The following is a 21,048-nucleotide window of genomic DNA, read 5'->3' on the forward strand; positions in this document are numbered from 1 at the left end:
TTTTCATTGCTCTTGGACCAATGATAAAATTAGCTCTGCCAACTTCTTTACTCTCTCGACTCTCCAAAAAGGACCTGGATACATATGGATATAACTGCTTTTTATTTTCTCTTTTCACTTATAATAAAAAGGTCAAAATTTATATGATTTAGTGTTATGTCTACTCATTATTCATAGGACAAAGATCTTACATTTAGAATATAACATATAAGCTAATAGTAATGGGAATTGATCAAGAGAATTCATGATCAATTTGCTGAGTTCTTATATCTATGAGATATAAGAAGGTGTGGTTCTTTATCAGAAGGGAGCTTGATATGTACCCTAGCCCCTTGATGAGAGGTTGAAGGGAACTCTCGTAATTGATCTCCAGTTGCTGGGGCAGCTTCTTGACAATTAGCTGAGGCCCAGGAGGACAGGATCTTTTCTACTCACTTAGAAGAAGCATAATGGTGGAATATGAACACATATATGAGTCCTAAAAGTTTCCATTCTTGGATTCTTTCTGCCTTGGTGTTTCCTTTTCTGTGAATAAAGCTTCTCAGTCTTGAGAATGAATATTTCTAGCTTCAGAGTTACATCCCGGATAAGAGTGAGTTAAAGAATTGGAGCCATTCAGCAGGAGAAAAATCCCTTAAAATTCACTTCTCACAAGGAGAAGAGGATTGCCAAGAAAAGGATCTTATGACTGGAGGACTGAGTTCATGCTATAAAGAACAAGGAGATCTAAGTCTTTTTAGTCCTCCTTGATGTTAATGTGAGTTACTTGGATGGTGCAAGTTTGAGGCAAATAGGGAATGTTTGTTCAAAGTAATAAGGCTTTACCTTTGGGGGGGAATGCCTTATGAGTATAATGAGATGATGATGATGATGATGATTTTGTCATGTATTTGGTTGTGGGTGCCTGTAAGTCCTCTGTATTTTATGTAGTTTCTGTGATAGAGGAAATAAAGTTATCCCATATTCATATAATATATTGAATACCTTCCTAAGAAGGGGCCCTGTTATAGACAAATGGGAAGTCTCCAAATATATCATAATCAATCTTTCTTTTGAAGATGAAGGAAGAGACAGAGAAATAAGCTGACTCCTTTTAGGTCAAGATTCCCAGATTAGAACCTGATCTTTGAGAACCCCGAGTACTTTGACTGATCCCTGGGCCATGGCTAACAATATTTACTGGATGGAAAGACTAAAAACAACATGAGTTTTCATCCCCTCCTTCGTAATGGTATTCTGACACTATCACCAAAAAAGTAGAGTGGGATTGCATAAGACTGAGGATGAAACAGAAATTTTGTGTTTTCTTTTGCTTTACACTGACTCATGTTAAATATAATCTTATTTGATTGGGTATATGGTACTAGCCTGTTAACATCATTTTGGATCCTAATTTTATCCCATGGTATTGGCTATCACAGCCAAGACCATGACATCCATAAATCTGACAAACATATTATCTATGCCTTCTTCTGTGCCATTGATAAAGTACAGGATAGGCCTGAGTAGAACACTGAATACTTTCTAGCAATACTCCTTCAGTTATCTTGAGATTGATGTATTATTATCTGAAAACAGGGGTAAAGGTAGGGTCCAGAATGCTTTCTGAAGGGGAATACTCACAGAAATCAGAGTTTAGGGTCCCTATTAAGCAAAGGAATGCAGTGGCAAATCATACTCCAAGGAAGGCACCTCAATCAAAGACAATACAGGCCTGGACTAGTTGATGAAAAGTAGTGGGGTTACAGGGTACCACCTATAGCATCACACTCACCTAGAGTTATCCTTTATAAAGTGTTTTATAGATGATCTAGCATGTTTCCTTTTAATGTGTGTATGCATAGACAGACAGACAGACAGATAGATATATGATTGATAAATAGATACATAAAGAGATAGAGATAACCATGTATTATCTTTCTCCCACTGTCCTTACCAACTAAACAATTAAAAAAATAATAAAAGCTTCATAACAAAATCCAGAAGAATTAATTGCCATATTACTTATGTCCAAAATTATAAATTTCACTCTGCATTTTAAGTCCATCACTTCTGTGTCAAGATGAATCTGTTATTTTTCATACTTAGTCCTCTGGACTCGTGCTTTCATTGCTCTGAGTTTTAAAATATTTCAAAGTTGTTTTTCTTCTAAACCAACACTTTACAATGTTGTTGTCTTTGTACAAATTATATTCCTAGTTCTTCTCTCTTTGTTATGCATCAGTTCATAGAAGTCTTCTCAGTTTCCTTTGAAATTGTCCATTTCAAAAAAAATTTAAAAAAAGAAATTGTCCATTTCATCACTTCTTATGACACATTAATATTCTATTACATTCATATATCATTATTTATTTTTCATTTTCCAAAAAGGGAGAGCATTTCCTTATTTTTCAGTTTAGGGCTACTATGGAAAGAACAGCAATATTTTTGTACATATGGGCCCTTTCCCCCTATCTTTTATTTCTTCGGGATATAGGCCTAATATTAGTATAGCTGGGTTAAAGGATATGCATGCTTTGGGGGGCATAGTTTCAAATTACCTTCTAGAATGGATGGACCACTTCACTATCCTACCAACAATGAATTAGTGGGTTTTCTTTTTTTTCTTTTTCTTTTTTTTGTGGGGCAATGAGGGTTAAGTGACTTTCCCAGGGTCACACAGCTAGTGTCAAGTTCCTGAGACCGGATTTGAACTTAGGTCTTCCTGAATCTAGGGCTAGTGCTTTATCTACAGAATGAGTGGGTTTTCACACAGCCCTTTTAACATATGTCATTTCCCTCTTTTGTTACCTTTGCCAATTTGATGTATGTGGAGTAGAACGTCAAGCTTTTCTTTAATTCATATTTCTCTCCTTGGAGCTTTTAAAAAATATATGGTTGTTGGTTGCTTGTATTACTTTATTTGAATACTGCTGTTCATATCCTTTGCTTTTCTATTGGAGAATGGCTCTTCACAGTGTCTCTCACATGGTAGGCACTTTAAAAATTGCTAGTTGACTACAACTAAGATATTAGACCTTTATCAGAGAACTTGCAGAAAACATTTTTAGGTTTCTTTTTCCCTGACTGTTACCTATTTCCCTCCTAATCTTGACTGCACTAGATTTGTTTGTGAAAAAAATCAATTTGATATAACCAAAATTATCCTTTTTTTCCTTCTGTGATACTCTCAATCATTTGTGTGGTCATAGAATTCTTCCTTATCCATAGAGTAAAAGATATTTCTTCCTGGCTTCTGTAATTTGATCATATATGTTTAAGTTATACATCTATTTGGAGCTTATCTTGGTTTTAATTCTAATTTCTACCAAACTTCTTTCCAGTTTTCCAGCAATTCCTGTCAAATAGTATTTCCCCTAGTAACAGGGATCTTTAGGTTTATAAGACTCTATGCTACTATGTTCATTTACTTTTGTATGTTGTATAATCTGTTCCACTGATCTCTCCCTTTTTAACCAGTGCTATAGCATGTTGATGATTATTATTTTGTGATATAGCTTGAGATCTGGCACTGATAGATTGCTTCCCTCCTCTCACTCTCCTCCCTATAATTACCCTTGAGATTAATGACCTTGTCTATCTCCACATGAATTTTGTTACTATTTTTCTAGTTCTATAATAAATACTTTGGTAGTTTGATTGGTCATAACACCTGCAAGATGTCACACATCAACATCTAGATATTTCCAAAGCTATTGACCATATTGTGAGAAGGTTGAAGTAAGAAAGTACAACAAGTAAGAAAGAAGCTTGTAAGAATGCACAAGATTATATTGATTCTCTCCATCCTTGTGCAAGTGTCTTATGTTTTCAAAAGTATCAACTTAGTGCAAAAATAAATCAAATGGCCTAACAGAGTGGCAACCTGGACTTTTAAATGTAGTCATTTGGGGGCAGTTAGGTGGTGCAGTGGATAAAACATCATCCCTGGATTCTGGAGAACCTGAGTTCAAATCTGACCTCAGACACTTGGCACTTACTAGCTATGTGACCCTGGGCAAGTCACTTAACCCTCATTGCCCCAACAAAAAAAAAAACCAAACCCCCACCCAATGTAGTCATTCAATTTCTCTCAGTTTAGAAGTTTGTGCCTTATTGTCTTCATTGCTTTTAGAAGAAAGAGAATCTGAAGCATAGATAAGAAGGTGAAAAAAAACTTATAAAAGAAACTAAAGGGAAAAACACTCAACAGCCACAATTGGCAATAGACTCAATGTCAGCCATACTTCATCTTCAGGAAAAGCTATAATCAAGATGATCTGTGGTTGTAGCAAAATATCATTTGGACAATGAAATGTTAGGCTACCTACATTTTCTAAGACTTCAAATTGCTGAGAGTGGACTCTCAGAGAAAATCAAAATTGTACCTGTACAAGGAAGGTAGCAAGGTGATATACTATATGGAAATTGAAGGGTTTCCTAGGTATCTATCTATCCATACTACCAAGATTTGAAGATAGAGAAGCTTTCCACATAGTAACAACAAGACTTCATGGCTACTAAACTAAAAGAAGCAGATTGGCTACGAGGAAAAACCTGAATATCTTGCTTTTGCTCTCTACTATTAGTCCTTTTTCAGACCTAGAAATAATCATGAGGGGCTGTGATTTCAAGTCCTATCATTCCTGAGTTCTTGTCCATTGTGTTCCTTTATTGGCAATGAATTACTAGAACTCTATTATCTTTTAGAAAAGGGATTTACTGAGAAGGTGTAACAAGAACAGTAGTTATAAGACAATCTCCCCAAAATGTAGAAACCATGAAGGGGACATGTGTAGAGAATGGGTAAGACCAAGTAGTACCTACAAACTCCTGGCCCTGGAAGTCCTTTCTCTCTTTGTGGTGGGACTATGAAGTTCCCTTTAGGGGTAGCTCTGGGCTATACTCTGAGGATTAGTGTCTTTCTAGCATTCATAATCAACATTTCTCTTTAAAGTGAGATCATGACTCCAAAAGTTCTCTCTCTTCTCAAGGGCATCTTTCCTCTTCTGTGGTAAGACACTATTACTCTGATAGACTGCTACCAAATTCAGCTGCTGGTAGGACCTCTGATGGATCTAATGGATCACCTAGGCATCTAGGCTCTTCTCTTGGAATAGTCATGCTTATAAGATTGGGGAAGAATAAGCACAAAGGCACCATGTGCCTTTGGACACACTGCATCTAGGTAAGAGACAAGCCATTATTCCTACCACCTAGCTGCTCACAGCATTTCTGCCTTACTCATTGCCAGGAAGGAAAAGAAATGAGAGAGAGCTGGTGGAAGGATAGATCATAGCTTTTCAGCTCAAGATCCAATGAATCCTTAGTCTTTCCAGCCACTCATCCAACCAACAGACTTCATCACCACACAATATCAAGTATGCCTCTTTCTCACTCACAGCTGGAAGTAAGCTCATAGATCCTGTATATGTGGAAACAGGAAGAGACGATCTTCACATGATCTAAGGACTAAAACAAGGCAAGGGATATCTTGAACTGCTTTATGGACTAGTTCCTCATTGTCCAATCCCCCCATCTTTCTACAAAATAGAAGCATGTAGGAATCTGCAATAAGAGACTGTTTAAATGAGTCATTGAGGCAAATAGAACCAATACATTTCCTCTTTTTTTTCCTGGCAGCATACTGTAGATTTATCCATATAAAAAAATGCTTTGATGATGAAGGAAACTTTGCTATTTAGACACAAATATCAGGAAAAGAAGCAATTCATTTCATTATAGTTATGAGCAAACCTGAGCAGTAAGTGATCTCAGGTCAAAATATCTAAGTAACCTCAAAATATGATATCTAAAACCTAACTTCAACATCACATTTAAATGCTTCTAAACAAGAGTAGAGGGATTAAAGAAAACCTATTCAGATGAACAAAAATTAAAAGAAACCATCCAGTCCTATTGAAAAAGGGTAAATATAAAAGTTATAGTCATGCTTATCTAATTTGTGTTTATTATGTCATATTAATGCTCTGTAAAGTTACAAAAGTCAATGGAATTGAACTATATACAAAGTCAGATATATAGCTAGAAAATTATGTTCATGCAGACTAAATAGGCTCAAAGACTACTATTAAATACATGTGCTCATGTACTGTGTGATTTTTTTTTCTTATTTAAATTTTGAGTCCTAGTGTTGAGACTTGGGTCTGCACATGCAAATTGGGCAGATAATTGAAACACAAATAAAATGTACTTTGACCCAGAGTATCTGGATAGTTATGCTAACATGCATTTTGGCTGTCTTTTATTTAGATAATTTGCATGTAAAGACATTGACAATATTCAGTTTACTGTGATGGATGGATCTCTACTAACACATTCCAGACTGCTAATGAACTTTGTTCTGAATAATTTCTTGTATTATAATACCCTCCTATTGGAATATTGGTTATGTTCCTTGGTGTGATTCACCCATTTGTTGTCTTGATTATCCATGTTTGGGTTTTTGTTTTTGTTTTTTGTTAAAAATGAGATACATCAGGTTAAGAGGTCAATGCTGAGTACACTCTGGAGTGAAGTCAATACTCATCTGACTATAGGGTATATTTACACTTCTTTGCCAAACATCTCTCTCATTCAGAGAAGCCAGAATTTATGGCTAAAATGAGGGCAGGATATAGCTCAGCATTACTGCAGGAGCAGCAGGTGCTCATGCACTCAGCTTTATTCACTCTTACAGTAGAGAAAGTGAACCAATGATTTAAGTATTCATACAAGGCAAAGAGATGTTACTACAATTATTTTGGAAAGTGATATCTAGAAAGCTAAAATGTCCATCTGTAAGCTTTCTCTGAATTTAGAAAGGGTTCCTCTCCCCCCTCCCCAAAAGACACTTCAAATTTTGTAAAAACTCTTCTAGTAGACACAGAATGAAGCAATCACAGGCTCCCTCTCTCCTTGCTTCCTGTTTTGTTGCTTTTGTGTTGTAATTCTAAAATAAATATCAATAAATCATTGTGGTTAGATACGCTAATATAGACAGAAATGTACTTGACTCCCTACAGTCTTTACAATTGGAGGGGACTCTGATTAGGATGCTTTACTTAATTAAGTGATATCTAAAGAGAGTTCTTCCCTCCATTTCCAGTTTAACTGCTTTATAAAACACCAACAGAGGAAACTCATTCTGTTGTTTTCTTTTCCTATTATACATGGCTTCTTCTCATTCATATTTCAGAGTATAATCCAATTGGACTTATAACCTGATTCATATTCAGACCAATTTAGAAAAGGTTATGCTAACATCCTTCTCCAGTCTCAGAAATGTTGACTAATGCACACATATATGTAAACATATATAAACAAACATGTACACACTTGTGTCTACATATATGTAAAGTTATATATTTCTTATAGACTTTGGTTTGTGAATATAAGTGACCGAAAAGATGAATTAGCTCTGAGTCAAAATCGCTACTCTTTCTAAGCTTAGTTCTTTTGAATATTGCTTTTGCCTTAATACTTATTTTGTTTGAATTTCAACTCACTCACTTAGTTCATATGTATGATTAATTAGATATGTTGAAAATCTATTTCTTTAAGAGGAAGACATCAAAGAATAAACAATTCTTCCTTATCAGCTCTTACTCACAAAGCACTTTGATTTTTACTGAAAGAAGTCATTACATTTGGATTGCCGATGCAAGTATGATTATATATGTTTTCTAAATAAAATGTTATGTTGTAACTGAACTCAGTCATTTGTTGTTTGTTTACCTAATGCTGAAATACATCTTTTATTCATAGATGTCTGGGAGAAAAATATTTTGCTCAATAATCATATCTAGCATATTTAACAAAGGGAATTATCTTTTTATTAGTAAGCAAGTTTAAGCAGAATGATTTCATTTTATTTTTCATTTAGTTAATTCAAACTTGTAGGAACCTCAGCACACAGCTTTTGTTTCTAGCTCTGTGGTCTTTTATGCTTTTAATGTATGCATGCCTATCCAGTTCTGGAAAAATATAATTTTCTATAACACTTCATTTTTCCTTTTTAAACATTCCTTCAGTTTGGTTTCTGGTATGGGTTAGGGTTTGGTTTTTTTGTTTGTATGGTGTTTTTTTTTTTTGGTTTGTTTTTTGCTAGTTTTGTCTAATTATAACATGTACTAGAAGGAAAAGTTGAAGGCAAGTGAAAAGAAAATTAAGATCTTTCTTTGGTTGCATTTGTTTTATACACCTTGGTAAACACATTTACATATCTTTGAAGAAATAAAACTAACACAAAAGTGCATATATGTTTGAGAATGTGGTTGTTTGGCTTGTTTCTTAAGAATGTTGATGGAGAGATTAACAAAGCTTTACTGACACTGTGAAATATTCTTTTTGTTTGGAAAATAAATTTATTTTGATAATAAATCAAAAAACAACTACCTAATTGATTTTAAAGGTTTATTTTAACATATCAAAAAGCAACCTTAAACTTTAAGTACTCTTAAGTTAACTCAAAAAGCTTATATTCAATCAAATTTGTAGTAATTTTACCATAAAATACATTAATGTTCTTTATAAGCTATGGCTTTGAATACACACATCATCAAAACAAAAAATGTTTTTCAATTACATAAAATGCATTTTAAATAAATTGAAAGTTAATAAGTGAAATTTTCTATTGGCTTGTGTCTAATCTAAGATTGCTGATATCCCAAATTTTCTAAATTCCTAGTTTCCATGGTTTGGTCATTTAGTAAGCAAAAGGAAAACCCTTAATTAGTAGATTGAAATAGCATTTGTAGATACTAAATATTTGAATTCACACTGGTTCAAAACAAAACCAATATTTGTCACCATTCTGAAGCTGTACCTTTTTTTGGTACAATTTCCAAGTGCTTCTAGTAATTGGAACATTTAAAGGCCACTAGAATCTGTGAAAACACATGTGAACTAAAATGAAATTTTAAAACATTTATGATTTCAGGTTTTTTCATTACATGTTTTTCACTGAATACAATCCTCATTCTAGTTCTGAAATTTTAGTAATTTCATTAATTTTCTAATTTTTGACTTTTCTAAAATCACATAGTTTTACAATTTAAATTACACTCTACCCATGCTTGAATTAAACAAACTTTTTAAAAACAGATTTTTGAAAGTTCTTTATTTTAAAGGCTGACTTTGTTCTGAAACCAAACATTCTGAGATAAAAAAAATTAGCAAGTAGAGAATAACATGTAAATTTTGATAAGGTTTCATATTTGTCTTCTATACCAGTTTGTTTCCCTGAAATTAATGTGGTGATGTTAGGGGTCCCCTTAATGTATGTGTGTTTTTTCCTTCTTCAGAGTTTAAGATGAATGAGAATTACATCTAATGGAGTGCCACTGAACTTAGAGCTACAACTGAATAATTATCTGAGAGAAGAATGTGAGTCCTATTTCACACAAACCAATTACTTTTTATCACATTACTCTTCTCTCTAAGTTATTTGCTTTAAGAAAGATTTATTCCAGTGAAAAACTGTGCATAGTAATTGTAATAGGCATTTATCACATCACTGTTATTTCCTATCCTAAAAATCAACTAGATGCAAACAAAACAATAGTTACTATTATTTATTTAAAATATATTTTACAAGAGAACTGAGCATTTATAATTATCTTCATCCTGACAAGCAAAACTAACTATTTTAACATTCATTTTTAATTCAAATATAAATGTCACCTTGATATCATGCTCCTTAGTAAGGAAAAATAATTTATATCTTTAGCTTGGACCTTTTATACAGCTACAAAATGCAGTCTTAAGACAAGTGTTTTGAAGCATTGAGCATCATAATTTGCCTACCGAAAAAGAATAAAACTATGATATTTTTTAAAAAACACCTAACTTAGCAAATCTTTCAAAGAAAGAGGAGGGGGAATGATAAACCAGAGAGCAGATATATCCTTGAAATTATTTAATATTTTGCTTAGAAACAAGAATTGAATACTTAAGTAAGGGAATAATTAGCAATCAGCCTTTTAAGACAATAATTCCCTACATGTTAGAGGGTTGTTTTTTTTTAAGACAACATATAACTCAGCTTGCATTTATTCTACTCTAAAGCATGCTTCTTTCCCCACCCTCACCCCCCAAGCAGGACTGTTGGATAGGTTACACCTCTCCCTGCCATGAGCAAGCAAGTTCTAGCATTTTATAAAGGGAAAAAACTTATACCCACGTGATTTGAAGGATAGTTCTCACAGTAAACAGATAAATCATTGTACTTAAATTTTACAAACATTCCTGCCTGTTAAAAAAAAAAAAAACCACGCACGCACACACACGGACACATTATCTGGATGCTTTCAAATAATCCTTTAGGCAGTTAAATATAAGTTGCTGTGAAGATTTCTATTTTTCGCACTTCACATCAAATATATTTTTAACCAATCAATACTCTCACGGAGCATTTTAAATCACCTCTGGGGCCCCACGTTGAGTTGAAATGATGAGCAAGCTAAATGTAAGAAACAATGTAACAAAGAACTTGTTCCCCAAAAGAATATTATATAGGAAGAGATCAATCAAATAAGCTTGTAGATAACAAAGTAACCATAGCTTAGACATGTACAGCGTTTTAACCTGTAGAATAAATAAAACTAAATCAAATGCAAGGATATTTCTCTAAACCAAGGTATGGGTAGAATTGTAGAAATTTCCAAAGTATTAAATACTACTTATTCTTTAAAGGCATTTAGTGTGGTATGGATGCTAAAAGTGGGGGATTCAGTTCAGGAGTCTGTTAATATGAAAATAATTATTATAATGCAGCACTTCATTATTTATAATGCATTAAATTGAGCATTTTATAATATAATGGTTTAGCAGTCCAGAAAGACAGTTATCTTCCACACTATACAATAATGGTGCATAAATAATATAATTAACTAAATTAAATCTAAAATCAATTTTTTTAAATTAATAAAATTGTTTTTATTTTCTTATTACAAAGTGCATATAGAAGATCAAACAATGGCAATGAGATTATCCTTTCAAAATCAAATAAAAATATACAGGAATTTTTAAATCTTATTTTCACATTAATTAATCAAAAATAGTTATTGGAAGAAGAATTAAAATGTCATTTTCAATGACTCAGATATTTATATCCAGTTATTTGTGCATCAAGACTGTGGGAAATGTGTATTATGAAGATCAGATGGTGCATTGATGTTAGAAATGTGGCAAAGCATCCTGTGTTGATTGATACTAATTAACTGCAATGCTCTTGTGTTCTCAGTTTTAGCAGGCACACACTATACAATGGCTTTTATTTTGCTTTGAAAAGATTTTTACTTAGAAACGGCTGATCTCAATATCTACATAATTTTGGATTTTAAAAAAATTCTGCAATATTTTCTTTGCCATTTTTTAAAAAAGTGACACATTTGAAAATATCTTTAAAGCATAAAGTGTAATCAGTTAAATCAACAGCACTCTTATGACCTTTCACATGTATTTTGCATGTTCTATAGTTCATGATTGCATTTTCAAACCACATTTAAATCCCTCTTTAAAAGTTATACATCAGAGAGAAGGTTTAAGTAGGGAATTCTGAAAAGCAATTGAGAGTATGCAGTGAATTTTTAATTCCTCTCTTTTTTACAAGAGTGTGAGGCAAAAATGTACATTTTTGCTCTCTCCGGGTTGAGATGTAAGACTCAAAAGAGAGGTGGGAGTATTCCAGAATTAAGAGTATTAAATAAAATGCAATGCACTCACTTTTTTCTGATGGCTTAAACTCAAGATGCACTGACAGAGAGAAATCATGAATTTTCATCAACTACACATGTTATATATTTTTAAATATATATTTTGATTTGCACAGGGACCACCATGCCAGGAACTAGATTGTGATGTTATGTAGGTGTGAACTGAATTCCCAGAACCCTGGAAGATTCACACACACACACACACACACACACACACACACACACACACACACACATACACACACACAGCATGCACGCATGCACGCACTCACCCACACGTAAACAGGGACGTTAAGTGACAAAAGGGGGGTATTAACAGTTAAAACATAATATTAAGCAGGAAATGACTTATTATTCCTAGTAAACCTGCTGTAACTTCAAGGGCTATATATTTTTTTTACCAGCCTGCCTTCTGAGAACATGATTTTTGAACCTCCAATTGTAATCCCCCAAACTGAATAATTGAGAATACATCTACTGTTGTAAAAATAAAAGGCAAATCGAATTTCGCCAAACCATCATGCCAAATTGATTAATTTTGGTCTCTTCACTCCTTTCCCCTGGGAGAAAAAAAATAGAAACTGTTATGATTTCAAAATTTTTCCTGTTAATATTATTTTCAGACTTAAATGACTTAAGACTAAATTTAACTCTAACAAACTAAGGAATCACTTTATTATATTATTTTAATTTTCCTAATAATCTTCTTTTATTTGACATTCTAAAATGAAAGTGTTTCCAGTAATAATGTTCAGATGCAGAAGGAGGGAAGAACAGGTGAATTCACATTCTCCAGCTTCAGAGCAGAAAGAATCTTAAAGGTCATTTACCCCAAACTCCTCATTTTACTGATGAGTAAAGAGTAAAGATATCTGAAGATACAGGCCTAGGCCCCAAGCTTCTAAAGTTCCTTCCAAACTATCTCTGGTAGGCTTCAGCAAGACAACAGAAAATAAAGTAAACAATATGCAGTGTCCCCTGTCTATAGGAACTATAGACAAGGGAGAGGGGAGTGAGGTGTGAAAAAAAAAATGAAATCAGCAATTTTTACCCAGTATGAATAATCAATCCCCCAGGTCAATGGTGAGCCATCTTTTTTTTTTTTTTTCAAGGCAATGAGGGTTAAGTGACTTGCCCAGGGTCAAACAGCTAGTAAGTGTCAAGTGTCTGAGGCCGGACTTGAACTCAGGTACTCCTGAATCCAGGGCCAGTGCTTTACCACTGCACCATCTAGCTGCCCTGTGAGCCATCTTAAGATATCACTCATGTTGGGGTCTACAACTACTCCTGAAAGTATTTTCATAGATTTATCTTGGCATAGAATTTTTCTTAAAGAAAAATTTTGACCCCAACAGTATTGTATAATGGATACAGCACTAGATTTACTATAAGAAAGCCCTAGGTTGGAATTTTGCTGGTACTTAATAGCTGCGTGACCATGGGCAACACATTTCTCCCCTCTGAGCCTCAGTTTCCTCATATATAAAAAAGGAATACTACAAGTAATGTTCATATAGTACCTACCTTGCAGGATTGCCAAAGACTTAAAATATAGGTAATATAGGGCAGCTAGGTGGCACAGTGAATACAGTACTGGGCCTGGAGTCAGGAAGACCTGAATTCAAATCTAGCTTCAGACACTTATTAGCTGTGTGACCCTTGGCAAATCACTTAACTCTGTTTACCTCAGTTTCCTCATTGGTAAAATGACCTGGAGAAAGAAATGGCAAAATACTCCAGTATCTTTGCCAAGAAAATGCTAAATGGGGTCATGAAGTTAGCTACAACTGAACAACAACAGGTAAAATACTTTACAAACTTAAAGCATGATTTTAGCGTCAGTTATTACTATAGTTTCAAATAATAACCTAAACAAAGTAGATTTCCCACAAAATAGATTTCCTGTCTCAAAGATAAAGTTTTCTAATTGCTAACAGAAAGGAATGGGGGGGGGGAGTTCTTTTACTTTGATAGTATAGTACTAATTTTGACCATCATATTTTGTATCTTGGTGTAGTTTTACCTAGCTATGACTGCTAGGGAAGACAAGAGGGGCCTCTATTATAATTCTACTGAAAAACAAAGATAATAAAGATCTGTGTGTTTATTTTATTTTTTTGTTTTGTTTTTGCGGGGCAATGAGGGTTAAGTGACTTGCCAGGGTCACACAGCTAGCAAGGATCAAAGTATCTGAGGCTGGATTTGAACTCAGGTACTCCTGAATCCAGGGCGGGTGCTTCATCCACTGCGCCACCTAGCTGCCCCTTGTGTGTTTATTTAAAGAACCATCCTGGTTCTTTATCATTAAATTATTTTAGGACCATGCCTCTATTCGGTCTACAAAATCAATTTTTATTGAATGCTTAGTAATTTGGACAGAAAAGCTTTTTTCATTATTATCATTTTTGTCTAAAACTCATTTTCTATGAGTCTAACTTCTGTAGCTCTCCCTCGTACGATATCTGTAGATCTAGAAGAGTTAGGTAGTGAAAGCGCAATTAAATTTTAACAGAGTGGTTCTCAGATTGGATGACAACAATATCAGTTGTTAGTGAAGAGGTCTCCCTCACCTTTCTATAAGATCCTGTAAGAGGCAGACAAAGGAAGCCCTCAGTACATCAGTGATATAAATCTAATATTCGGAAGTAAATAGAAACTAATGTCTATATTTTTACTTTGAAGTACCTAATGTATTTTTAAAGCAATATGTTTTTATTTTAAAGGAAATGGAAACTAAATATAATGTTGCCTGAAATTTAACAACCTAAAAGAAAAAAATCCTTGGCCAGAATCCTGGGGACATAATGTTTTAGACATACTCCATAATTAGTCCATAAGCAATTGTAGCTGTAGTTGTAGTTGTAACCTTGTTAGTCGAGCTCACATTTTCCATTTAAAAGAAAGTCTCCCTTAAGACTCTGTAGAGTAAAATATTTAACTTCAAGAGCTGAAATCAAGAGTTTATTGGGGTTTCCAAGATTTTTTGTCCTGTTATATAAAGATATTGAGTTATGGAAAGTAAACATGAGGATGGGCACCAAATACAGTAACATAACTAGGGAGGGTATTGTTCTGCACATGTGGTACACTAGATAGAGTACTGGTCCTGGAGTCAGGAGGATTTGAGTTCAAATCCAGCCTAAGACACTTACTAGCTGTGTGACCATGGGCAAGTCACTTAACCCCAATTGCCTCAAACATCTGGGACCATCCCTAATCATCCTGATCTATAATTGCCACTGGACCCAGACAGCTCTGAAGGAGAAAGTAAGGTTGGTGACTCTGCATAGCCCTCCCTCACTTAAATCCAGTTTACTGCAAGTCACCTCCCAATGTCATAGGAACAAGAAAAAAGGACAAACAATAATAACTATCCCATAAATCAGGTCCAGCCACTCTCTCTGATGTGCAACTACTGCTCCCTCAGGTCCAATAATCAAACCTCCTTGCTGTGCCCCACAATTTTGGAACCCTAATTCAGGACTGAGGGGGAAAGTCTTTCATAGAGGCAAGAGTTTGGTAACAGGGAATGAATGGTAGGTTAGTGTCTCAGGTACAGTGCTGGGTTTGGAGACAGTAATATCTGAGTTCAGATCTGGCCTCAGACATTTACTGGATGTGTGACCCTGGGCAAGTCATTTAACCTCTATTTGCCTTAATCCACTGGAGAAAGAAGCAACAAACCAGTCCAATATCTTTGTCAGGAAAACCCTGGGGCAGCTAGGTGGTGCAGTGGATAAAGCACCGGCCCTGGATTCAGGAGTACCTGAGTTCAAATCCAGCCTCAGACACTTAACACTTACTAGCTGTGTGACCCTGGGCAAGTCACTTAACCCCAATTGCTTCACTTAAAAAAAATAAAAAAGAAAACCCTATGTACAGTGTTGGTGTGCTATGATCCATGGGGTCTTGGATTGTGGGACATGACTGAACAACAAATGGATGAAAAGAAATGGCAAGTGTGATTCCTAGAATTTAATCTAACCATGAAAATTCTTAAGTATACTTTTAATCTGAGGTTCATGGGAATGTTGATATGAGAGATCCCCTGAGGTCCATGACTTAGATACTTGAGAAATCTTAGAAAATTATGTGACATCATTATGAGCCAAATAGAAGCTTCAGCTTTTAAATTAATTTCAGATAAATTCCTTCCTCCCTTTTCAATCTATCTTGTGCTAAGATTGTTTCAAAGAACTAAATTTACTTCCTTATGTTGTCAGACACTTTTAAGCATACAGTCAAAGGAGAATATTGCATTGCTCTAGTATATCATGTAGGGACAGCTAGATTATGCAGAAGATAGAGCACTGGGCCTGGAGTCAAGAAGGCCTGAGTTCAAATCCAGCCTCAGCATTTACCAGTTGTGTGACCCTGCACAAGTCACTTAAAGCTGTTTGTCTCAGTTTCCTCATCAGTAAAATGACCTGGAAAAGAAAATGGCAAACTACCCCATTATCTTTGTCAAAACTCTAAATAGGCTCACAAAGAATCAGATGTGACTAAACAAAAACAGCAACAACAAAAACAAAGCAAAAAAACCAAAAAACAGTGTACCACCTAATATCCTTTTTGATGATTGAATCTCTTTCTATAAAGTAAGTGTGATCTTTCAAAGACCAATGGACCAACCTATGTGATTTATCAGCAACAGAATTGAAACCGGAATGTCCAGGTTGTTATAAAGCCTGTGACCAAGACCACATAGTGGGTTTTTGTCTCCAAAGTAGCTTCTAAAAAAACAGAAATATATGCCACAATTTGTGTTACTTTTTAGGAAGGAATAAAGTTCGAACATATTTGCAGAGGAAGAAGGCATCAACCCAAAAAGATAACGGATTTACACTGACCAAAGAGCCAAAGATAAGATTAGTAGAAGACATGTGAATCTGGGTTTGTTGGACAGATTGCACATTGACAAATCCCCAAGAGAAGAAAAGCTTGTTATTTTATTTCCATTGGATAAGATTTATGATTCTCTCCCCATTTCAGATTTCCTTCCTGAAGTTCAGTGGGAGCTGAAATAACTTTTATAGGAATTTTAAGTCTAAAATGTACAAAACAAAAAAACAAACAAAAACCAACATACACACACACACACACACACACACACACACACACACACACACACAACAAACCTTTATCTCTGAAGTATTTTATAAAATTGTAAATCTTTGACCACATTTGTTGCATGGACATTAAGCTCCAATATATGTATGTACATAAATACATACATTCATATATACATATAGGTGTTATGACATCATCTCACTCTTTTATCTGCATTCTTTTGTAGGGAGGCATAAAGAGAAATAATAGAGATTATATTCCTACCAACAACCACTTTCTTATCATCTAAGATTTGACTATCATCATTCCAACCCACCTAGAATTTTGTCCCCTTCCCTCCCCTCCTCAAAAAACCATGAGGAAAAAGGTGCTGATAATCCTAATCTGTCTTTAATTGAAAAATGCTATAATTTTGGAATTTTATAAGTAAAGCCAGAACTAGAAACTCTTCTAGGTGGTATATGGATTTTTCCTGCTTCTTTGTACACTTAACATAAAGACCAAGGTTTTGATTTTCTTAAGGGATTAGAGCAATCTACTTATGATGAATTTACTATGCTGACTCTTGATGAAGATGCCAAGTAATGATTTGGGTTATATGGTAATAAAATAGGGTTTTTCACATATTGATAAAATAAGATCTTTTCTATTCTGTATTATAGAGATTTCCATTTACCACTAAAATGAAATTGGAAGATTGTTTGCTATTTAGCAATGTTTAAAATATAAGGGAAAAATCTGTCATCCAATTTTTAAAAGCCTTTTCTACTTTAATAATTTAGGGAACTAATGTCTATCTACATTTTGTATAAGTATGGTAATTTTATGATAGCATGATTTTGAAATTTTTAAAATTACTTTTCTTAACCTCATGTCTACATACATTCTAGAAGAATAAGAAGAAAGTATAATATCCCTCAGTACAATTGGAAATTGTGATTTACCTTCTGTTCAGAAACTGCTAAAAATCCTCCCCATATGAAGAGAAACCAGTGCAGATGACTTTAGCAATAGTTGGTCTACTTTTATTAATTTTTACATGAAAAGTTTATGGATAGATAAATGTAGATTTGAAAAACACCTCCTCTGCCATTAATGGCCATATGATAAAAAGACAATCTTTCCAATCTTACATTTTATTGATGAAAGGAGATTGATGTAATCATTTGTAATCAATCATAACCCAAGTATTATTTGACTTGTCACTATCATTATACTAGTAACTTATCGCTAGTGTAATGTTTGGACTTTAATATCTCCAAGGTTCATATATGTCAAAAACTTTTTTTACCCTTGTGGTGGGGGTAGGATAAGACATATTTATATTTTGCTGTTTTCCTTTTTTATGTATACAAAGGTCATATGGTCAGTAGAACCCAAGTCCTATTCCTTTTCTGAGAAGTAGATGCTTAATTATCTTAAAAGTTAAAAAAAATTAAACTTTTAAAATCTCTATTATACTCAATTCCCTAGCAGTGGATATGCTCCAAAGTTGCCCTTTAAACTTCTTGCCTTTTCTATTAATATTCATCTTGGGAACCCATTACTGTTTACTCTTCCTTGGATTTTTTCTCCTGTTAGTAGCATGGATCTTATTCCCTCAATGTCCATTTTAAGAAAAAGGTCTATCCAATAGTTAATTCTGAAAAGGAACCACTTGAAATTTCCTTCACCTGAATAATTTCTTATCAATCCTTTGCCTTCCTCTAAATCACCAGGAATGAAACCCTCTGTTTCTATTCCATATGGAGCAGCTGAAGGACTGCAAATTGCTGTGAGTGTGGTAGATTGTGCGGCTGTTATTTTAAAAAAAATCTTCCTATCTTTTTTTTTAAATGATGTCATTCAAACAATGGCAAAATCACAGAATTTTATATTTGGAAGATACCTCAGTAGCCATCTAGTCCAACCTGTAACTGAAAATTCATCTGCCCAGTGAATGTTCATCTGTCTTCTGCTTAAAAGAATCCATTTCCTCCAAAAGTAGCTCATTTCACTTTTGGATAGATCTGATTATTAGGATAGCTTTCTTAATATGTGACAAGTCTAATTTTATTTGTTGCAACTTCCACCCAGTGCTCCTGGTTCTACTCTCTGGGGTCACGTAGTACAAAAATAATCCTTCTTTCACATGGTACTCCTTCAAATTACTCCTTCAAATCATAATCCCTAGTTCTTTCTTCTCCAGGCTAAACATGGTTAGTTCCTTTGAATGATCCATATATAGTGTTTAATCAAGTTCCTTTACCATCTCAGTAACCCTCCTCTAGACACTTTTCAGCTTATCATCTCCTTCCTAAAATATGACACTTAGAAGTGGGCACAATTCTCTGGATGTGATGTGACCAGGGCAGAATACACTGGTACTATCACATTCTTATTTCTAGGAGGTCTACTTCTCAACTTTAATTTTCATTAATTCTCCATAATGCCCATGGCTCCTGCCAACAAAACGCGTGCTCTGATAAGTAGCCAAAGGAATGACTAAATTGTTTAGATAGGTGGCCAGTTCTTTAATAACAGAAGCAGTGATATTCATATTTCTGAGAGACTTACTAACAGGAGAATGAAAATATTCTACACATTTTAAGCCTGTATAGTCTCAATTTCTGAAATGGTTGACAACTCTACAAGGATATATACTCCATTCCTTGTAAAATCTGACATATAAATTGTCTCTATTAAAGTGAATATTTCATGTTACTCAGTAGCTATGAAGAAGTCCTGGTGTGTGTTTTTTAAGATTTCTATTTTCAGAAATGTAATAGGTAATAAAATTCACTGTTGCCACTGTTACATAGAGGCTTTGATATAATTCCTACTGAAATGCAGCACTCTAACAAATTTAGGCTTGATTTAGATGACAGATTCTCATCCAGGAGATCCTGATCTACTAATAAATATCAAAAACAGGCCATTATTCTATTCATTCATTCAATGAACAAACATTTGTTAAGTAGACTCCAGGTGTTCAGGAAGATACCATATTTCCATTAGATATAGTTTCTTACAATCTATCTAGAAAGGGGATTACAATATTACTAGCATAGGACTCCTCTCAATCATCCCACATCTTCTTTCCAAGTTTTCCCAAGATTCCTCATTTGGAAGGGAGTGAACCCTCTAAGAGTACTTCCTCTCCTGCTCACTTTATCACCCTCCCCCAAATATACATACATACATTCCTAGAATTATAAAAAAAAAAGAGTAGTACTTAATACTTAGTACAGCCACTGACTTAGAAATATCAGTGAAACACCACTATCTGTTCAGCCAGTCACTGTTGCTCTGGATTGGTATAGGACTTAATATTTGCAAAGTTCTTTCTCATTATTTAATGATTATTATTATTTGCAAATGAAAGCAGATTCGATTTTCATTACAAGGTAGCACACTATAATAAAATAATCATGAAGAGTCTACTATTCTAGACAAGTTGAAAAGTGGAAGTCTTACTTAAAAACAATGATATAATGTACAGAGAACCAGCCTCCAGCACAAAAGACTTCTGTTCACTTTCTCCTTTTGACATATGCTGGATGAGTGAATCCAGGTAAATTAACCTTTTCCTGCCATGCAATTCAGAGCCTATAAATTAAATAACTGTTGCCCATTTGCATTGGTGGAATGAATTCCCTCACTACATGTTCCCTACAGCAATGAAATCGCAAGTCTAGTTAAACAAACAAACAAACAAACAAAAAACAAAATGTAAAGGAGTAACACACAACCACCTCCCCAAACAAACAAAATCCAACCCAAATAGATTTTGGAGTTTCTAATAAGAAAATCTTGTTTTTATTTTATACTATGTGTTAGGGATTATTAACCAAGAAAAGTAACTAAAGCAGTTCCAAGATCTGGATAAAACTAATTAGGAACAAATATGTTTATCAATGAAAAGAAAGAAACTATAAAGTCAATATTCTTTTCTTGCCTCCACTATAAAGGGAGATTTTGATAAGATAAAATTGACGAATTAAGCACCCTATACAGAAGTATGTTTAAGGAAAAATCTACTAAACAATCTGACTTTTTGGCAATCACCCAGACTTTGAAGCCTGAAAAAACAAGTGGCAAACTTCAAACCATTGAAAACTTTAAAAATGGCTGACTACTCCCTTTCCTTTTGCTCCCCACCTCGCCAACATCCAGAAGTCTGGAAGAGAGAACTTGCCGGACTAATGTTGGAACTTAGCACTCAATGGACCAGTGAACACTATTTCCTATCCAAACAAAACACTGACCTGGGGCTTGTAGTCACCTGAGAGGTAAAAGAGTG

The sequence above is a fragment of the Dromiciops gliroides genome, chromosome 2, assembly GCF_019393635.1.
Source record: "Dromiciops gliroides isolate mDroGli1 chromosome 2, mDroGli1.pri, whole genome shotgun sequence".
Lineage (NCBI taxonomy): Eukaryota > Metazoa > Chordata > Mammalia > Microbiotheria > Microbiotheriidae > Dromiciops > Dromiciops gliroides.